General features: G+C 36.4%; 1 long non-coding RNA gene across 1 annotated transcript; it reads right to left on the bottom strand.

Annotated features, from left to right (window-relative positions):
- Window positions 1–83: 83 nt before the first annotated feature.
- On the bottom strand, window positions 84–17,952 carry LOC115892339. Its single transcript, XR_004052229.1, has 3 exons — window positions 17,909–17,952; window positions 1,909–1,953; window positions 84–344 (listed from the first exon to the last, which is right to left on the bottom strand). It is a non-coding gene; the product is annotated as an uncharacterized LOC115892339 (long non-coding RNA).
- Window positions 17,953–19,587: the final 1,635 nt, after the last annotated feature.

The following is a 19,587-nucleotide window of genomic DNA, read 5'->3' as shown; positions in this document are numbered from 1 at the left end:
ACAGATGTGAGCCACTGCGCCCTGCCAGTACCTGTCATTTTAATGGAGGAGTATAGCCTTCATCTGCCACTCACCATCTCTGTTCCTGAGTCATGTGGGAATAACACTTAATGGAGAATATCTCCAAATTGCATCGATGTTGTAAATTTGGCTAGGGTTAACAGCCCATTTGTGTTCTTTGCATAAATTATAGAAAGGCCCTCTGGGCGGAAGCCTCTTGGTCCTCTTGAAGCATCTGCTCACAGTGCATGGCTTGGCAATCCGTTTGGCCCCATTTTTTTCTTGGCTAGGAGCCAGTGTGCAGGGTACATCTGTCCAGTAGTTCACGGTGACACTGTTTGCACCTGAAAGATCAAGATGGTTTGCCTCAAATTCTGAAAAATTCAAACTCTGAAAAATTTTCTCCACCTAAGTGAGCTGCATGGGACAGTGTACCCCCCAGATATACACTCTTTAATGGAAGAATGATGAAAAATTTGAAGAAATAAATTATTAGGAGCTTAATTTAAAGTAACAGATTTGTTCTGAAGTTTTGCAGATACACTTCTAATATCCAAACCACTAACTCAACCACAGATTTGGGCTTTTTCTGGGTCTTCCCAGCACTAAGAAGCCACAACTTTCAAGAAAACCAGAAGGGCACAGCTGGAAAATTGTTACACTCAGCCTGTCTAATTTCTCTTAATTTCTACTTTATAAATAATCCTAAATTACTTTTCCCAGTTTTTCTTGGTTTCCTACACATGCTTTTTAAATATATATATTATTAATTCACAAGAGCAAGTCTAAATGATCATGAAGTGACTTTTTCTTATAATTTTTAAATGGCATTTTTATAAAAATAGTAATTTACTACTTTTAATCCCAATTCATCCACTGTATCACAAAATTTACTTTCTCACAATTCATTGTGTTTATACTTTCTGCATACTCTAAAAGTTGCTTCCAATTGTTGTGATTTGTTTTCTCACTTTTATTCAAGAAAGAACACAGATCATTTGCACCTTAGTTATTTATTTTCCCTGTAGCAATATTAAAACCTGGTGGTGACTCATATTATCACATAAAATGCATTCATGCACCGCAAAACAACATTTCAAAGATGGACCACGTGGGTTATAATGGAACTGAGAATTTCCTATCGCCTAGTGACATTGCAGCCATTGCTAACATTGTAGCACAACACATGATTCTTGTGTGATGCTGGTGTAAACAAATCTACTGCACAGCTAGTTGTATAAAAGTCTAGCACATACAATTATTATTACATAGTAATTATTATTACATAATGTAATAAATTATGTACATGATAATGATAATAACTATGTTACTGGTTCCTATATCTTCATTGTTGGAGCACATTCCTTCTATATATAGTTGTATAAAGTTAACTGTAAACAGCCTTCAGGAGGTTTTCCAGAAGAAGGCATTGTTATTGAAGATGACTGCTCCATGTGGTTATAACTGCTGGAGACTTTCCAGTGTGACAGGATATGGAGGTGGAAGACATTGATACTGAGGATCCTGACCCTGTGTAGGTTTAAACTAATGTGTGTGCTTGTGTCTTAGTTTTTAACAAAAACACTTTAAAAAGTAAAAATTAGAAATTTTAAAAGTAGAAAAAAGCTTGTGGAATAAGGATACAAAGAAAAAATATTTTTATACAGCTGTACAATGTGTTTGTGTTTTAAGCTAAGTGTCACTGTAAAAGAGTGAGAAAGATTTTAAAATTAAAAAGTTTATATAGAAAAAGTTTACAGTAAGCCAAGGCTAATTTATTATTGAAGAAAGAAAAATATTTTTAATAAATTAAGTGTAGTCTAAGTATACAGTGTTTATAAAGTCTACAGCAGTGTACAGTGAAGCCGTAGAGCTTCACATTTACTCACCTCTCACTCTCTGACTTACCCAAAGCAGCTTCCAGTCATGCAAGCTCCATTCACGGTGAGTGCCCTATAGAGGCATACCATGTTTTATTTTTATACTGTATTTTTTTACGGTATCTTTTCTATGTTAGACGTGTTTAGATACACAAATACTTACAATTATGTGACAATTGCCCACAATATTCAGTACAGTAACATGCTGCGCAGGTTTGTAACCTAGGAGCAAGAGGCCATACTATCAATATAGCCTATCTGTAGAATACGAGATACCACCTAGGTCTGTGGAAGTATATTCTCTTATGTTGGCACAATGATGACATGGCCTACTGATGCATTTCTCAGGATATGCTCCCATCATTAAGTGACACATGACTGTATAAAGATTTTTTCTCATAAAAGTTAAATGTATGTGTATATATATATATATATATATATAAAGCATATTGATATAATATATGCCATACTCACTTGTATATATATAATACTTCTGAAAGATGACTAAAATCACAGAAATGTAGAAATCCACCAGACATCAAGTCTGTGACCCAAATTCTAAGCAGATCTTTTAAAAGTAGGCTACTATTACAAGAATTTGAAAAAATTCAAACATAAAAGATTGTCTCTGGCCATTTTTTCCTATATGCCACCCAAAAATACTTCAAAGAAGCTGGGCACGATGGCTCACACCTGTAATCCCAGCACTCTGAGAGGCCAAGGAAAGCGGATCATCTGAGGTGAGGAGTTTGAGACCAGCCTGACCAATATGTTGAAACCCCATCTCTACTAAAAATACAAAAATAAGCTGGGCATGGTGGTGGGTGCCTGTAATCCCAGCTATTTGGGAGGCTGAGGCAGGAGAATTGTTTGAACCTGGGAGGCAGAGGTTGTAGTGAGCAGAGATCGCGCCATTGCAGTCCAATCCAGGTGACAGAGCAAGACTCTGTCTTAATAATAATTGGGGAAACTTGAATATGCACTGTATATTTGATTGTATTGTTGAATCAACGTTAAACTTGTTGGGCATACTAATAATATTGTGATTATGTAAGTGAAAGCTCTTGTTATTAGAGACATATACTGAGTTATTTAGAAATGAACTGTTATAATATCCGCAGCTTACTTTCAAATAGTTCAGGAAAATGTGCATGGGGAATATATAAACATACACCTGTCTATACACAGAGAGAAATAAAGTAAAAGTGACAAAATGGTATTTGGAAACTAGGTTAAAAATGTAATGGTGTTTATTAGACTATTCTTTCAATTTTTGTAGCTTTGAATTTTTTTTCAAAATAAATTATGGAAGAAAAAGAACTGAAGGGAAATAGAAGGGAAATGGTTGATCAGAAAGATTTTCCAGATCATTCCATGCTGAAGATGGTTCCTGAAGGAGTTATGAACATGCCACCCCAAGATATGCTGCTCTGGCATATTGACTTATCGGGAGAACCCGCTCGCGATGTTTAACATGGGTTCTTTTCTATTTCCCAAGTGTCTCGGCTGGGTTGAGAAATAAAGGGAAAGAGCACAAGAGAGAGAAATTTAAAGCTGGGTGTCCGGGGGAGACATCACATGTCGGCAGGATCCGTGATGTTCCCCGAGCCGTAAAACCAGCAAGTTTTTATTAGCGATTTTCAAAAGGGGAGGGAGTGCACGAATAGGGTGGGGGTCACAGAGATCACACACCTCACAAGGTAGTAAAATATCGCAAAGCAAATGGAGGCAGGACAAGACCACAGGACCACCGGATGAGGAGAAATTAAAATTGCTAATGAAGTTTGGGGCATGCATTGTCATTGATAACATCTTATCAGGAAACAGGGTTTGAGAGCAGGTAACCTGTCTGACCACAATTTATTAGGTGGGAATTTTTGTCCACCTGATAAGCCTGGGAGCACTATAGGAGACCAGGGCTTATTTCATCCCATCAGCTTCAACCATAAAAAATGGGACGCTTTAAAAGGGGCCGTCTATAGGCCTACCTTCAGGGCGCATTCTCTTTCTCAGGGATGTTCCTTTGGAGAACTAATAAATGTCCATGAAATCCTCACAATTTACGTTCTTCTGCCGCGGCTTCAGCCGGTCCCTCCGTTCGGGGTCCCTGACTTCCCGCAACATTGACTATTTTCAACCAAAGGTACTTTAAAAAAAAAAAAACAGTAGATGGAAGAAGATCACTCTGACCTTCATTTTACTTTTTAAAAGCAGGAATTAAAATTCCCATGTGAGAAATGTTCTCCCTATACCAGAAGGAAAGCATTATTCTTATCAAGGATGGGAAGTTGAGACTCAGGGATATCTTTACAAACGAACTTGGTTAAATTAACCCTTACCTTCCTAGTCACTTCTCTACCCAGTTAACTACCCTAGCCCAAGCCCCTCTGCCATACCACATCCCACAATTTGCTATCCTTTGTCCAATTCAGTATGTAAGTGATAGACTTTAACTGCTTCTCTGAGTCTTCACTTCTTTATGAGAGCTCCTGTACCACCTAAAACTTGTGTTAGATAAATTTGTATGCTTTTTTCCTGTTAATCTGTCTTGTGTCAATTTAATCTTCCAGCCCAACTGGGACCCTAAGAGGATGGAAGTGGAGTTATTGCCTCCCCTTTCGCATATTATATCATTTCAGTGCTAGATGAAAAGCAAAATAAACATATATTATCAAATATATGATATGACATAATTATCTCTAGAGAAAATGTTCAAATGGATTACATAATTAAATGCAGTTGATAGTTAAAATCATCTGGAAGTAGCACGGTATATAGATTCTGGAGCCTTATAATGATGAATTTTAATCTCAACTTTGCCAGTTACTAGCTGTGTGATCTTGAACATAATACTTTTCATTAATTTGACATTTCTTGGATTTCTCTTCTGTAAAACAAAGATGATCATACTTAGCTCATATAGCTGCTCTGACAATTAAATGGTGTAATGCTGCAGATCAGTGCTTCTCAAACTTTTGTTGCACCACAGTCTCCTGGAAGACTCGTCCCCACCCCCAGAGTTTCTAATTCAGTAGGTTTGGTGTGGGGCCTGAGAATGCATTTTCAAGTTGATCCAGTTGATTCTCATCCTGTTGGTCTGGAGATTACACTTTTTATATTATTGCTATAAATATTCAGATCAAAAATGTGCATACTCTGACAGTGGCAATACAAAAATAAAGCTGGCTCACTACCTTTCAGAGTGACATTTATTAGCTTGAGTATACCCTTTCACCATTATACTGTTACTTGAACATGTTTTTCTTTGGCTGGAAGATCCTCACCATTCTCATCTCTGCCCTGAGACTGAACACAAATAAATCTCTCATCAGCCAGGAACTGAATACAACACGGAAGCTTCGTTGACTTGGCTCCACTGCTGTCTCTTTTTTGGAGTAGTTGTCAAATATTTCTACAATATATGTAAAATAAACTCGGACTGAGAAAGAGAAGTAATTCCACAGAACATAAAATCCCTGTTAATGGTGCATATAAATACCACTCCAGTGGGTAAGTGAAGTCTGTGTCTTATGACTCACTTAACAGCCCAGGTTGATGAATTTCCTCTCTAGGTTCCAATCCCATGAGAGCACCTGGCAGTGTATTCAGAAGTGAATGAGCTCTGTGATCAGTCTGTTACATCAATGCCTGTTGTAGGAGGTTCAGAGTGAATTATGCTCTGTGGTACCTCCATGAGCATCTAGCATAAATCATAGAGGTTTCTTCTCTGATTCCTAATTTTCATCTATGTTCGCAGCTAGACAAAAAGTACAGCCCTGAACCTCAGCCTGGGGACCCTTCTAGCCCTACTCCCAGGGCATGGCCTTGGGGATGGTCAGAGGAATCAAATTCCTTAGTCTTGGACAATGTGAACCAGAAAGCTCTTTACCTTAAACCCCATGTGCCCCAGCTTGGACCCCTCTTCTCATGCCACCCTACAGAGCACTTTCCATCTTGTTCTGCACTCTGACTTGGATTTTGGGACATCAACCCTTCCTGGATGTTTATCAGAAGAATAGCGTACCAGATTGTAAACAGCATGGGCTCTGGACACCCAAAGACAAGTTAGAATGGATTGGAGGTCCTTGACCAAATTACACAAGGTTAGTATTAACATTACTGAGGTCAAGCCTCAGTTTGCTAATCTGTACAGTGTAAATAGCATAATTTGATTCATAACATTAAATAATATAATGCATATGAAAGCACTGAGCTCAATGTCTATAGTAGGCATGACATATGTTATATTTTGTAAAATTCTTAGTAATGGGCAAAGATAATAATGACAACTGACAGAGAGAGGTTGAGGAAAAGAAAACATGCCCATTGGTGAAGTTAAATCATTAGCTATTTTCTGGCCAGCTTCTGGTCTGCTTTCATTCCTCTACCTCAAACTCTTACCATGCCTCATAGCCCAGTCAGACTTTACAAAGGAAATAAAAACCCCTTTCAACGGCTGTCCTAAATCCTAGGACCTATTAATGAGCATTCCATTCTTCCCATGGTAGAAAAGACTTTTATTAAAATGTAACGGGGACAATTACTATGCCTTATGGGATTTTGTAATTGTAGAGTTGTTCCTGATTTCTGCAGGGCCATGAGTCTGGAGGTTGGAAACATTGCCTCTAATAAGGCTAGACCACACAGTACTCTATCTTCCAATCTCATGAGATGGGATCCTTAATGGGAGATAGTATGCAGCAGATGAAAGAGCAAAGGGTCAGATGTTAGGCCAGGTGGATTTCACCATGCTCTCTCATCAATAACTAGTAATAATTGTGTGGCCTTGGACATTATTTGGGGGGGTCTTCACTTTCCTCATGTGTAAAATATATACCCTGTAGGCTCTCTTTTATCTTTCAGAAATTATGGTTGTCTCTGTTTTAACTTTGGCCCTGGCTTAGCCTTCCAACCTGGAAGAAGAATCATGATTGACACTGATTTGTCAAGTTTACAGTTCAATTCATGAAAGTCCTGACATGCACCAAGAAGCTGGCATCAAGTCTCAGGTCATCATTATGATGAACTATCTTAAATAGAGAACAGAAGAAAATAATGCTGTATTGAGGTGAGTGAGTTTTATGGAAATTTAGTCAAAAATATCAACAATATACATTTACTGTATTGACATTTCTGTAGCTCCATTTTTTACCTTAAAGAATAAAAACAAAAGCTTTTAAACTTTAAAAAAGCTACAATCAAGTAGCTTTTGCATGGCGTGATTTGATTCTTAAAGAATGTATGTAGAGTTGTGAACACCAAGGTCATAGCGGTGTTTACTACTCAATGATAGTTATAAATTTCTAAGTTTCCTTTATTTTCTTTGATTATTAATATTTTCTAGTTTTCTAACATGTGCACATATTGCTTTTGTAATAATAAAACACTGTATTCTGAATCCAACTTCACTCACTCTCTGGCAGTCTTTTACAGTTTCTCTGTCTGGAAAATAATTCAGAATACTACTCCTCAAATATTTTTATGGATAAAAAAGAAGAAAAACAAATTATAGTTCCCTTCTTCCAAGCCAAAGACATTTTTCCATTAAATTCTGTCTCCATCTTTTAAAACTCCCTTATTGATTTGCTCTTAGGTTACTATTCTTGTTTGTGACTGTTTCTCATCAAGAAGCAGTATGTGCTCAACCTGCCATAAAACAGGGTGGTAGGTTTCAGAGCTCAGATTCGCCTGCTTTTCCTGAAATCAGTTATGAAGGTTTTACACAGAGTTCTTCTTAACAGCCTGAGGGAGAGCAGAATTGAGAGCATGAATTCAAATCCTATTCTAGATTGAATCATGACTCTGCTATTTGCAAAGCTGTACAACCTTGAGCCCTTTATGTGATCTATGTGATCTCTCATATCTTCAGTTTTCCAATCTGTAAAGTGAGTGTAAAAATACCCACCTTAAAATGTTGTCAGGACTAAATGAGACCTTATTTGTAAAGAGGCAGAGCTCAATGCCTGGAAATTAATCATTGCTTATTGGAACATTTGATGGCTTGATAAATGTAGCTACAATTAATTCTTTAAAAAAATTAAGCCTATTCTCAAATAACTTCAGAAAACTAGTCAACTTACTACAAAATCTCATCTCATCCTCATTAGCTTTCCTTATTTCTGAGAAAAATAAATATACTTGAAAAATATTTTAGGAAATCTTTCTGCTTTGACTTTATTATATCAAAACTCTACCTAAACAATTTCTCAATTTGAAAATCCTTTAAATGCTCAAATGAGCAAATTATTATTTTTCAAAGGCAGAATTAGTATCTAATCAATCTAACTATATGAACACAGAAATTTTATGAGCTGGAGGGAAATTAAGAAGTAGCCATATTAACAAGACATGGTGGTGCACGCCTGTAATCCCCGTTTCTCGGGAGGCTAAGGCATAAGAATTGCTTGAACCAAGAGGTGGAGATTCCAGTGAACTGAAATTATGTTGCTGCACTCCAGAAGAAGACTCTCTCTCAAAGAATTAAAAAAAAGAAGTAGCCATGACTTTTCTATAAAGATAGCTGATTATTAATAAAAATCCATGTTTTCATATTCAAGAAAACTATTTTTGAAGTTTCAAACACTAAAACAAAAAGAAATATTATTCTATTTAGTATTGAAAAGGAACAATATAGGGTCTGTTAGTTTATAAGCATAATCTTCCTTAATTTTCAAACTCTACTGATGGCAACTGAATAGGGAGTTCACTATTAAATGAGAGTGAAGGAATATTGACAGGATCATCCCCATTTTCCCTAATATTTTGTTTATTTACTTATTAATTTGTTGTTCTCAGAGAAAATGATTCTCGTGGTGAATCTTGTCAGTAATAGATTAACTCTGCTATATGAATGGGAAAAGCACTTTAGCCCATCTTTTAATGTGGTTTATAATAACAACTACTTCATAGAGACATTGTGAGAATTAGATGAGAAAATATATAAATCATTGAGTAGAACCTGAATATAATGTTCTTATATAATATTATCATTATTTGTATTACTGCAGAAATAGGAGTGTTAAAGAAGTTAACTGCTCAGGTTTTTTTTTTCTTAAAGAAGACTGTATCAGAATAGATTAAGTTCGCATGAGAATATCTCCTTTAAAAGTTCACTCACTGATAAATTAATTCCTTTAGCTACTCCATGCCCCGCTTAGGAGAAAGCCTCTTCAGTTCCCCTACTTCAATTTTGCCCACTAAGGGAATTACATTCACTTGGTTGAATGCAGCCTTTCACTGAGTGAACACTTAGAAATTTTTTTCTTTTTCATGATGAAACCATTTAAACACATAAAAGAATACAGAATATAATGTGAAAGACACTTGTAGGTATAACATTGTTAAAATGCTAAGATTAAACCCATGTTAATATTTGGCTTTCTTTGCTTTAATTCGCTCACTTTGTCTTCTTAAAAATGAAATGTCACAGGTACATTATATCTTCAACCTACCATCATCCTTCCCAGAGGTAATCACTATTCTAAAGCTGGTGTGCATTAATTTCATGGACGGTTTTGTACATTTGTTATGTACATAGCATCCACAAATAAAACTATGTTTAACATTTAAATGAATGTATTATACTTTAAGTATCCTTTGCAACCTTTTAAAAAACTCAGCATTGCATTTTTTAATCACATTTATTCGTGTAGATCTGGATCATTCATTATAAAATTTGCATAGTAATTGTCTGAATAAACCATGATTTATATATTTATTCATTGTTAAGTGGATTGTTTCCCTTGTTACAAACTTGCTCAAAGAATTTCTTTGTGCAAAAATACCTTGTTTTTTCTAGGGTAGAGAAATCCAAGAGTGAGATGGTAAGGCGTGTACATCTTTTAATTTGCAAGGTACTCCCAAATTGCTCTACAAAATGGTGAAACTAATTCACACTCCAATGAACATGTATATGGTTTCATCTTCTCCCATAGCCTCACTAATGCTTGGTGTCATTATATACACTGAATTTTTCCAACTTGTTATTAATATATATTTCTCACATCTTCCTGAATTATCTGCCAATTCACTTATTTCCAGGAATCTCATATCATTTTCTGGAAAAACCTCTTTGTAAATATCAGGAGAAAGAGCATATGAACACATAATCTAAGAAATCAGTAATTCATGAAGGATGTTTTCTTCTTTTCCTTTCTTTTTTTCTTTTTTTTATTTGAGACAGAGTTTCACTCTGTCACCAGGCTGGAGTACAGTGGTGTGATCTCGGCTCACTGCAATCTTCGCTCCCGGGTTCAAGCAATTCTCCTGCCTCAGCCTCCTGAGTAGCTGGGACTACAGGCGCATGCCACCAAGCCCAGCTAATTTGTTTTTTCTTTTTTTGTATTTTAGTACAGATGGGGTTTCACCATGTTGGCCAAGATGGCTTCGATCTCCTGACCTCGTGATCTGCCCCCCTTGCCTCCCAAAGTGCTGGGATTACAGGCGTGAGCCACTGTGCCCCACCAGGATGTTTTCTTAAATAAAAAGACAAAATAAAAGAACAAAGGGGATGAATCCACATGTGGAAGCATATATATGAATTTAAAATCATGTCCTTATGAGATAATCCAAGGCAAACCAAATTAAAGAAATCTTAAAATTCAACTCCTGCTCTAAAGTTTTTGGTTAACTGGATTGTACTCATTCCTTAATAAATCAGAAATGCTGGAATTCTCTCTGTATCTTTAAGATGTAGAAGAGAAATGTATAAAGACCTCATGGAAATTAATAAATATTGCCTGTTGGGATCTCATTTTCATATTCCACTTATCTAGCAAAACAAGACTGGTTCAATAATTTATACATGGTTTGAGGATAAATTAATGAGCTCTGGGTATGAAGTTGCTTATATGTAAAGTGAAATGAACCCAACTCTTTCATATTACAAATGTGTTTGTTACTGAGTTTTAACAAAAATGAAAACTACAGTGCTCCTATGAATGTAAATGCCAATATTATTTCACACGAGGGAATATTAAGCACAATAATAAGCTATTTCACATTCTTGCCTACCAATATTATACTCATCTTCAGATATAATAATAAGGAATAGCATAACTCTGATAAACATAACTCTTAAGATTTAAAATTTATGTTTTTGTTCTTCTGTCATTTTTGTTATTCTATTCTTGGTTATATTCTGTACCATTGTAAATTGACAATATACAGTTGTGTAAACTGTGTCTTTGTTTGGTCTAATCATTGGTATGTATTCTAGGTAACCTTACAACAAAATACATGGAAACTTCTAGAATTCATGTCTATACAGACACATAGAAAAATAAAACTGATGCTTGTTACTGACATATATCTCTTTTTTCCAATTTAAAAAAGTTCATTTTAATGAATATCATAATGGTCTTTCTGTGCATAATTTTTACATACATGGATGCATTTTTAAAAACAAAACAAAATGGTGTTGCCTCTACATGCTGTTGTTATAATTCACTTTTTTCACTCAGTAGCAAAGTGTACTGATACATATTCTAAGGCAGCCATGAAGCTGCTTTGATCTTGATCTTAATAAGACTATTAAAATAATTTCCCAGAGATCTATTACTTTCATATTGGATAGAAGTACATTGCAAGTCCTTTAATTTTCGTAGTTTGTTTCAAAGGGAAGGTAGAGGAAAGGCTGCTTTGATTTAAGGCCCTTTTTAGTTGACAACCCTTGATCACTTGGTGTTTAATAGTCAATGATTCAACTAAAGCTATATTTGTAAATGCAATAATATATGAAGAAATGATTTCTTAAAGCCCAAGCGTGCATAGCATTAATAAAGCAACACAGTGGTATTAGTTATTCATTTTGAAAACAATATTGCAATTACATGTCTTCTAATGAAAAACATTCACAGGCAAAATGGTTATAAGTTTGTCTAAAGTGAAATTGTATAACTAGTAAAAGAAAATAGAACCAACTCCACAGATTATATTCCTAGGTGAATGCAGTTCACATAAGAATTAAACAGGATATAGCAGAAGACAAGAAATAATCAAAATCAGAGCTAAACTGAAGGATATCAGGACACACACACAAATCAAAAATCGAAAAGATCAATGAATCCAGGAGTTGGTTTTTTAATAAGATAGGCTGCTAGCTAGATTAATAGAAGAAAGGAGAGAAGATCCAAATAAACACAATCAGAAACAACAAAGGGGATGTTACCACTGACGCCACAGAAATAAAAATAACTATCAGATGCTACTACAAAAACCTCTATAAGCACAAACTAGAAAACCTAGAAGAGATGGATAGATTGCTGGACACATACACCCTCCCAAGACTGAACCAAGAGGAAATTGATTCCCTGAACAGATCAATAACCATCTCTGGAAGTTGAATTAGTAATAAATAGTCTACCAACCAAAAAAATGTCCAGGACCATGTGAATTTACAGCTGAAATCTACCAGATGTACAAAGAAGAGTCGGTACCATTTCTACTGAAACTATTCCAAAAAATTGAGAGGAAGCATTCCTTCCTAACTCATTCTATGAGCTCAGCATCATCCTGATACTAAAACTTGGCAGGGACAAAAGAAAAAAAGATTTCAGGCCAATATCCTTAATGAACATTGATGCAAAAATCTTCAACAGAATACTTGCAAACTGAATCCAGCAGCACATCAAAAAGCTAACCCACCATGATTGAGCAGGCTTTATCCCTTGGGGACAAGGTTGGTTCAAAATATGCACATCAATAAATGTGATTAATCATATAAACAGAACTAAACAAAAATAACATGATCATCTCAATAGATGCAGAAAGGCTTTCAATAATATTCAACATCTCCTCATGTTCAATTCCCTCAATAAACTAGGTATTGAAGGAATATACCTCAAAATAATAAGAGCCATATATGACAGACCCACAGGCAACAACATACTGAATGAGAAAAAGCTGGAAGTATTGCCCTTGAAAACTGACACAAGACAAGGATGCCCTCTCTCACCACTCCTATTCAACAGAGTAATTGGAAGTCCTGGCCAGAGCAATAAGCCAAAAGAAAGAAATAAAGGGCATCCATATAGGAAGATCAGAAGTCAAACTATCCCTGTTCGCAGAGGACATGTTTCTATATCTAAGGGATAAGAACTAAAGGATAAGAAAGTGATTTTTGGAATGGATAAAACATACCTAAATCCCATGGGTACATTCTAGTGGGAAAGGACATCTCCTATAATAAATATGCCAATGCAGATCTTTAAGTAATTTCTATAAACTGCTACCAGGAACCACTAAGAATTGGACAACTTAATCTCTTTTTAAAGCAAAAAGTGACTATTGTTAATTCTACCTTGAGTGATAGCTAGGCTCAGCATGCCTACCTTCTCAAGTTGATCTTTCAAAAATAAATATACATTGTTTATTACAGTCTGTCTCATAATTTTGCTCAGCTAGGCCTACCTTAGTTATTCATGAATAGAACCTAGTTCTATTCATTTGTAAATATTTTTAAAATACTCTTCTAATCATAAAACACCAGGGACCTTCTTTGTGTTCTTCTGAGCCCAGCCCTTACAGCTCTGAGGTGACCAGGCTCTTCAGTCATCCTTACAAACCACTGAAGGTGGGAATAAATCTGAGGGCAGAGATAAAAATTATCAGCAAACTCTGCAAAACTTAATTAAGAGCCACCTCACATCTTCACCTTAAAAACAAACAATGGCTAGGATATCACATCATTTAACTTTCTTCTCATTTCTAGGTGGCCTCTCATTTTTCAGATATTTGTATTAAGGTATCTGGCCTAGAATGAAGTTATTCTCCAACAGGTAAGGTTATTCAAAAGGTAAAATGAAAATAAGTCTTCTGCAAGGACTGTTTTGTGACATATCTTTAATGATTATTTTTAAAAATAAAATACCTTTTCTAACTCTAACTTTATTTCTGTTCGGCTGGGGTTCATCATCCTGCACCATTCTATAAAGTTACATAACATTCATTGGTAAATTTAACTAACTTGCCCAAATAAAAATTAGTTTGGGTTTCCATATGTCAAATTACCAGAATATCCAGTATGTTACTAAGGAACTTTCTCTACTAAGTGGTGTAAGAACCCATGAAGGTGACTCAGGTCAAAAAAGCCAGTGGTATTTCAGCACTAGACACTGTCAGTTGCTATGCCAACAGCCATTATCCATTTCCCCACTTCTTCCTTCTCACAGAACCTTGATTTTATTAATTGCCCTCCAAGTAGCTGTTCGGTTGGTGCAAAAGTAATTGAGGTCTTTGCAATTAAAAAAAAAAAAAAAAGGCAAAAACAAACCACCTTTGAAAAAATCATAACTGAGGAAATTATGTCAGTGAGAGAGATCAGACCTAACCGACCCCATCTTCCTTCAAACCTCTAAACCATCTTTGCTCATTCCTGGGTGTAGGCTGAACTAGCCATGGGAAGGAGTTTAGCTTATAGTTTAAACTCTGAAACAAAATGGATAATAGCCATTTCCTGAAAAACTCCTTCTTGCCTGGGGACCAGTCTGCCTTTGTAGGATTAACAAATTAGCTACAAGATTAGGTATCATGGTTTAGGGGCCATGCAGCCTCTGACCAAAAGAGTCTGAACCTCCCCAAATTGTTCCTGAGAATAAAATCACTATTGTAAAACCTAAGATCAGTGCTTGAGATATTTTGCAGACCCTGCAGCAGATGACACCACTCAGACTGATCATCTGGCTCAACCAGATATGTGATCCCATCCCAAAGTCAGCAAGAAGAACTCACTTCGACCCCCTATGATTTTATCTTCAACCTGACCAATCAGCACTCCCCACTTTCCGAGCCCATACCCACCAAATTATCCCTAAAAACTCTAATCCCCAAATGCTCGGATAGACTGATTTGAGTAATAATAAAACTCCAGTCTCCCGCATAGCTGGCTTTGAGTGAATTATATTCTTTCACCACTGTAATTCCCTTGTCTTGATAAATCGGCTCTGTCTAGGCAGTGGTCAAGGTGATCCCATTGGGCAGTTACAAAACTACAATTACTTTTGCACCAACCTAATATTTCCTTCTAGGAAGACAGGACCCATCTTCATCCCCAGCAATGACTCCTGATTGGCCAGAGCCAGCCATGGTTATTTATCTCCCTTGGCAAGCATTTAGTTTGGTGTGGGCACTGACCAAATTCTGTCTGATGAGACATAAGAAGTAGGCTGAGGGACTTCGAAACCATTTTTCTTCTCTTAAAAAAGACCAGGACAGAAACATTTCTTTATTTTCCCTCTCTCTTGACATTAGTATGAAAGGATGTGATGACTGAAGCTGCTACAAGCATCAAGCAACTATGAGGTAGAAAAATGGCAAGACCCTCAATTTCTGATGACTTTGTTGAACCACTGAATTAACCGCTTCTGGAATAGTCCTACCTTCCAGGATTCTGATTGTATGAGGGAATCAACCAAGGAATGTATTCTGTTAGAAGTAATAGAAAATCCAACTTGCAGAGGTTTAAACAAAGAATTTTTTATATTTCTCTTGCAACTCAAAGCCCAAAGACAGGTACAGAGTGGGCCTGGAAGATGACTGCCATTGGATAAGGTAGAAGGTGCCTATGTAAAACTATCTAGCAATATTGAAAGAAAATATAAGTTTAGAACAGGAAACTAAATGTGAGGGAATGAGAATTAACTAGACCCTAAAGGTTGGTCTACAGTGATGACTTGGGCTGTGTTTAAGGTTGTGTTTATTTCCATTTACTAGTGAACAGCCAAGAAAGCAATGCAAAAGATCAACCTGCAATCAAAGAAACAAGTGAGTCAATATAGCTCCCCATGACAGCCCAGTTTCTCACAAAAGTGTACTCAAAGTTATCTGTAATTTAGTAGAGTGGGGAATTGATCACATCAGAAGAGGCCAGAATCATGAGCTTCCTGACTCATATACTGTTAATCTAAGAAGCAGCAGCTCAGGAATCAAGGATCTACTCTGTTACCAGAAAAGAAAAGAGACCTACCTCTCCTCAAAATCTTTCTAGACCTAATTCTGTGAACACTTCATGGCTTATACAGGATTTTAGAACTATATTGACAAAAGACAAGACCAGATTTGAATAAATAGATAGAAAACAAGAAAGCAGACACACAGCACCAGGCCCTTGGAACTATATTCCTGAGTTGAGGAAACTAAAAAGCCAAGTCAGAGTGGTCTGCTAGATTTTCCTATGATCTATTGTAGAATAATCTTTGATGGTGATAAAAGAAAAACTTCAGCTGAATTAAATTTGTAAGAGTTTAATTGAGCAATGAATGATTTGTGAATTGGGCAGCCCCCAGAACCACAGCAGATTCACAGAGACTCCAGGGGTACCTCGTGGTCAGAATAAATTTACAGACAAAAAAAGTATAGTGACATACAGGAATCAGAAGTGAGGTACAGAAACAGTGAGATTGCTTACGGCTCGACTTTTGCCTTTTTTGAACGTAGTTTGAACGTTCAGCCTCTGTGAGTGGTTGAAGTATGGCTGCTGGGATTGGCCAACACTCAACCATCATTACAAATGCATACTATTAAATTAGATTTTCAATTTCGTCTGACTATTAAGCTAGGTTACAGTTCATCCACAAGGACTCAAATATAGACGTACAGAGTCCTTCTCAGGCCATATTTAGTTTGCTTTAACAATCCCCCCTTTTAGTCATTTTCTCAATTTTTTGAGAGATTGACCAAAACCTTAGTCATTGATGTTACTATCACTTTTGTAAATGTACTTATATGATTTTGAAGCCCACTGAAAAACAGTAGAACAGTGGGTTTTGCAAGGAGGCACTAAGGACTGAATAGAGGGTACTTCCTTATGCTGGAACATCCTGTTTTCAGGAGGAAACAAAACCTGATCTGTTCTATGACCTATGTTTTCTTAAAGCCTTAGTTTGATTATGTCACATTTAGTATGAGTGACTCCATTTTAGTTTGGTTTGGTTTGGTTTGTTGGGGCCTAGTGCATGAGCTCAGTCCAAAATAATGGCCTCCATAATCTTATTTTAAAAAAATTCTGCTTTTTGGCCAGGTTTCACTTTATCAAGAGTGTAACCAATACTTAGGGCCCTTAGCACCACTCTCAGTTACCATCATTTTGGGTTTTTGGTCTCAGCATGTCATTCATAGTTTACAGTGTCTTCATGGTTGCACATTTCTTTCAACTTTTGTCATTCCAGTTGAAGAGAGATCATTTAATGTTCTAGAGATGGCTGCCTGCAAACATTTAAAACCTCTGAGAGAATACAGTGCACCAGGGAGAATATTATTATGACTATTGGGAGGATAATACCAAGAGTTTGGAGTATGGTCCCTTACCCAAGGTCCCCATACACCAAACCATGTAAAATTAAATACATTTAATAATGAGCTGAATGAAGAGTCTACTCACTTGACTAAGTGGTCTTTTCATTAATACCCTACAACTGAATTTTAATAATCTACATTGGATGTATTTCTCCATAGGCCACAAGTGTCAGCAGCTGCACAGGTACTTTTCTGTTTAGCTACTTCTATTAACTTAGCATAACTTCCACAAGAGAATTTGAAGTCTGTGTGTAACGATAGCTTTTAAAGTAGAATTTGCTGTAGAGCCTATTATGAGGGTGACAATTCTAATTATTGTCTTTTATTCTGAACTATGGAAAAAGGACCCAGAAAAATGTTGTCCTGCTAGAAGAGTGAAGGCCTCCTGGCAATAGTCTCTTTAATCCATAAAGAGGAGTTTTGAGTGATGATGAGGCAACATATGTACCACCAAAGTTTCTCACCTACATTTTGCCTCCATCTTTTATGTATTAAAGTATAAGGTTATTCATGTATAAGGCTGGCTGCAAAATCCTTCACAAATAAAACTATACCCTATAAGTGCACACAATAGACCCCTTTTCATTCCTATTATTTATAGAAGCAAAAACAAGGAAAAAATATTTAAAGATAAGAGTCTTGTGATAGTAGAAGTCATGATCTATAATCTTGGGAAAAACTGTTTGAATCAAGGATGCCGTCTTCTTCTGGGGAGAAACTTTCCTTGTTAGTTTTACCTTAAAGGTTCCAATGGGTGTACAGTTCCAGGAATGTGGAGGGACCCTTCTCAGTTGTGAGATTATGAACCCAAGGCTCAAGGCTCCAAAGTTTTGCTGAAGTATGGATGGGAAGGACAGTCTTTCTCTAATGTTCTCAGAAGATCCAGTCTTAGGGCTCTAGATTGTGAAGGGATTGTCCTCAGTGAAACACAAAAAGCTCTCTTTACCTGGTGAAAATACACTGTAGTATAATAATCCACTGTTATAACACCAGCCCTCTTGCATGGGAAAGTTTTTATGCTACCAGAAAACATGCATTGAGAATGACAATTGAATGAAATCCCTTTATAAATGTTTAAATGACCCATCAGGTAGCCAAACGTACATGAAGCTTTGATTGTCTTCCCAGGAAAATGGAACCAAAACATTGGTTTTAAACTACTCCCACAATTTATAAGTCACCACATCAATATATTCAATTTGGATTGTTTTATATTTTCCATGCTGAGTCATGAAATGCAGAAACCTTAATAACAAAAGCTTTAAGACTCAGGAAGGACAATACGGCCATCCTGGTTCTTCATGAGTCCTTGCTTAACACTGGAATTATGTCCTCTTGAATACTAGTTGTTTCTAAGATTTAGGTGCATAGCACTGACAACTTATGTGTTATCAGAGGTAATTCGACTTAGACCATGGAGTTCATTCAAACTGTACATTTAAACAATTTTAGTATTGGCTGATTTAGCATGATGATCTAGAGCTTGATTTTGAACGGTTTGTTAAATATTAAAGGTTTGAAACATCAGATATTACAAAATAGAATCTTAGGTTACCATAAATCATCCATTTAGCCAAAATGATAACTCAAAAATTTTTTAAAGGAAAAAACATTATTCTTATACAGAGTAGACTCAGCTTTCTAAAATAAGACCCAGCGGAGACAGCATAAAGCCAACTGACTCTGTCTCCTTTCTTTCCCTTCCTCTCTTTTTCTTTTGTAGTTTACTTAAAAGGTAAACAAAAATCCTTCATTATCCTTTAATATTACATAAAAATCCTTTTTAAAACAGAAAACCAAATTGTATGTCTCCATTAGCATATTTTTAATGTTAAAGCTAGTTTTAAGTAACATTTTACAAATCTATTCAGTTTTAATTAGTTTGACCATAAGGTAAGATTTTTATAAACCTTTTATAACCCTTTATAATTTTTTTTTCTCAGAGCAGAACAATGGTCTAAGAAAACTCTGCTGCACAGAGAGAGAGAAGCCCCAAATCTGAGTGGTAAGAAATTATTATCTTTTTGCCAGGATGCCAGGCTTCTGGTTTCCCTTTCCCTGAGCGGCCCTAGTGATTCAGCTTCTCGCAACATAGCTTTGGGGGCCAAGCTGCATCACAAAGGAAAATTATCTTTTTTCATTCTGGCCAGAGTAAAATATGGTGACAAAACATAGACATTAGCCGCTCTGCTTAGCACCCAATATCAAATTGGCAAGGCTCCAACTTGTCTCTGTTTGGGCCCCACCATCGTTAATCCAACCTCCGACCAGGAGTTTCAACATGTGGTCTCTGGGCAAGATGGTTGCCCTGAGTAATAGAAAAGATAAGGGAAAGGTGAGAGAGAAAAGCATTGCCCGTGGCAGGGTCAGGAAGGCAAAATGATCAGGGAGGCCAGAGAAAAACCCACCCATTGCA

This window comes from Rhinopithecus roxellana, chromosome 2 (genome assembly GCF_007565055.1).
Source record: "Rhinopithecus roxellana isolate Shanxi Qingling chromosome 2, ASM756505v1, whole genome shotgun sequence".
Taxonomy (NCBI): Eukaryota; Metazoa; Chordata; class Mammalia; order Primates; family Cercopithecidae; genus Rhinopithecus; species Rhinopithecus roxellana.
Note: the sequence above shows the minus strand (reverse complement) of the source record. Positions and strands in the feature narration are given on the sequence as shown.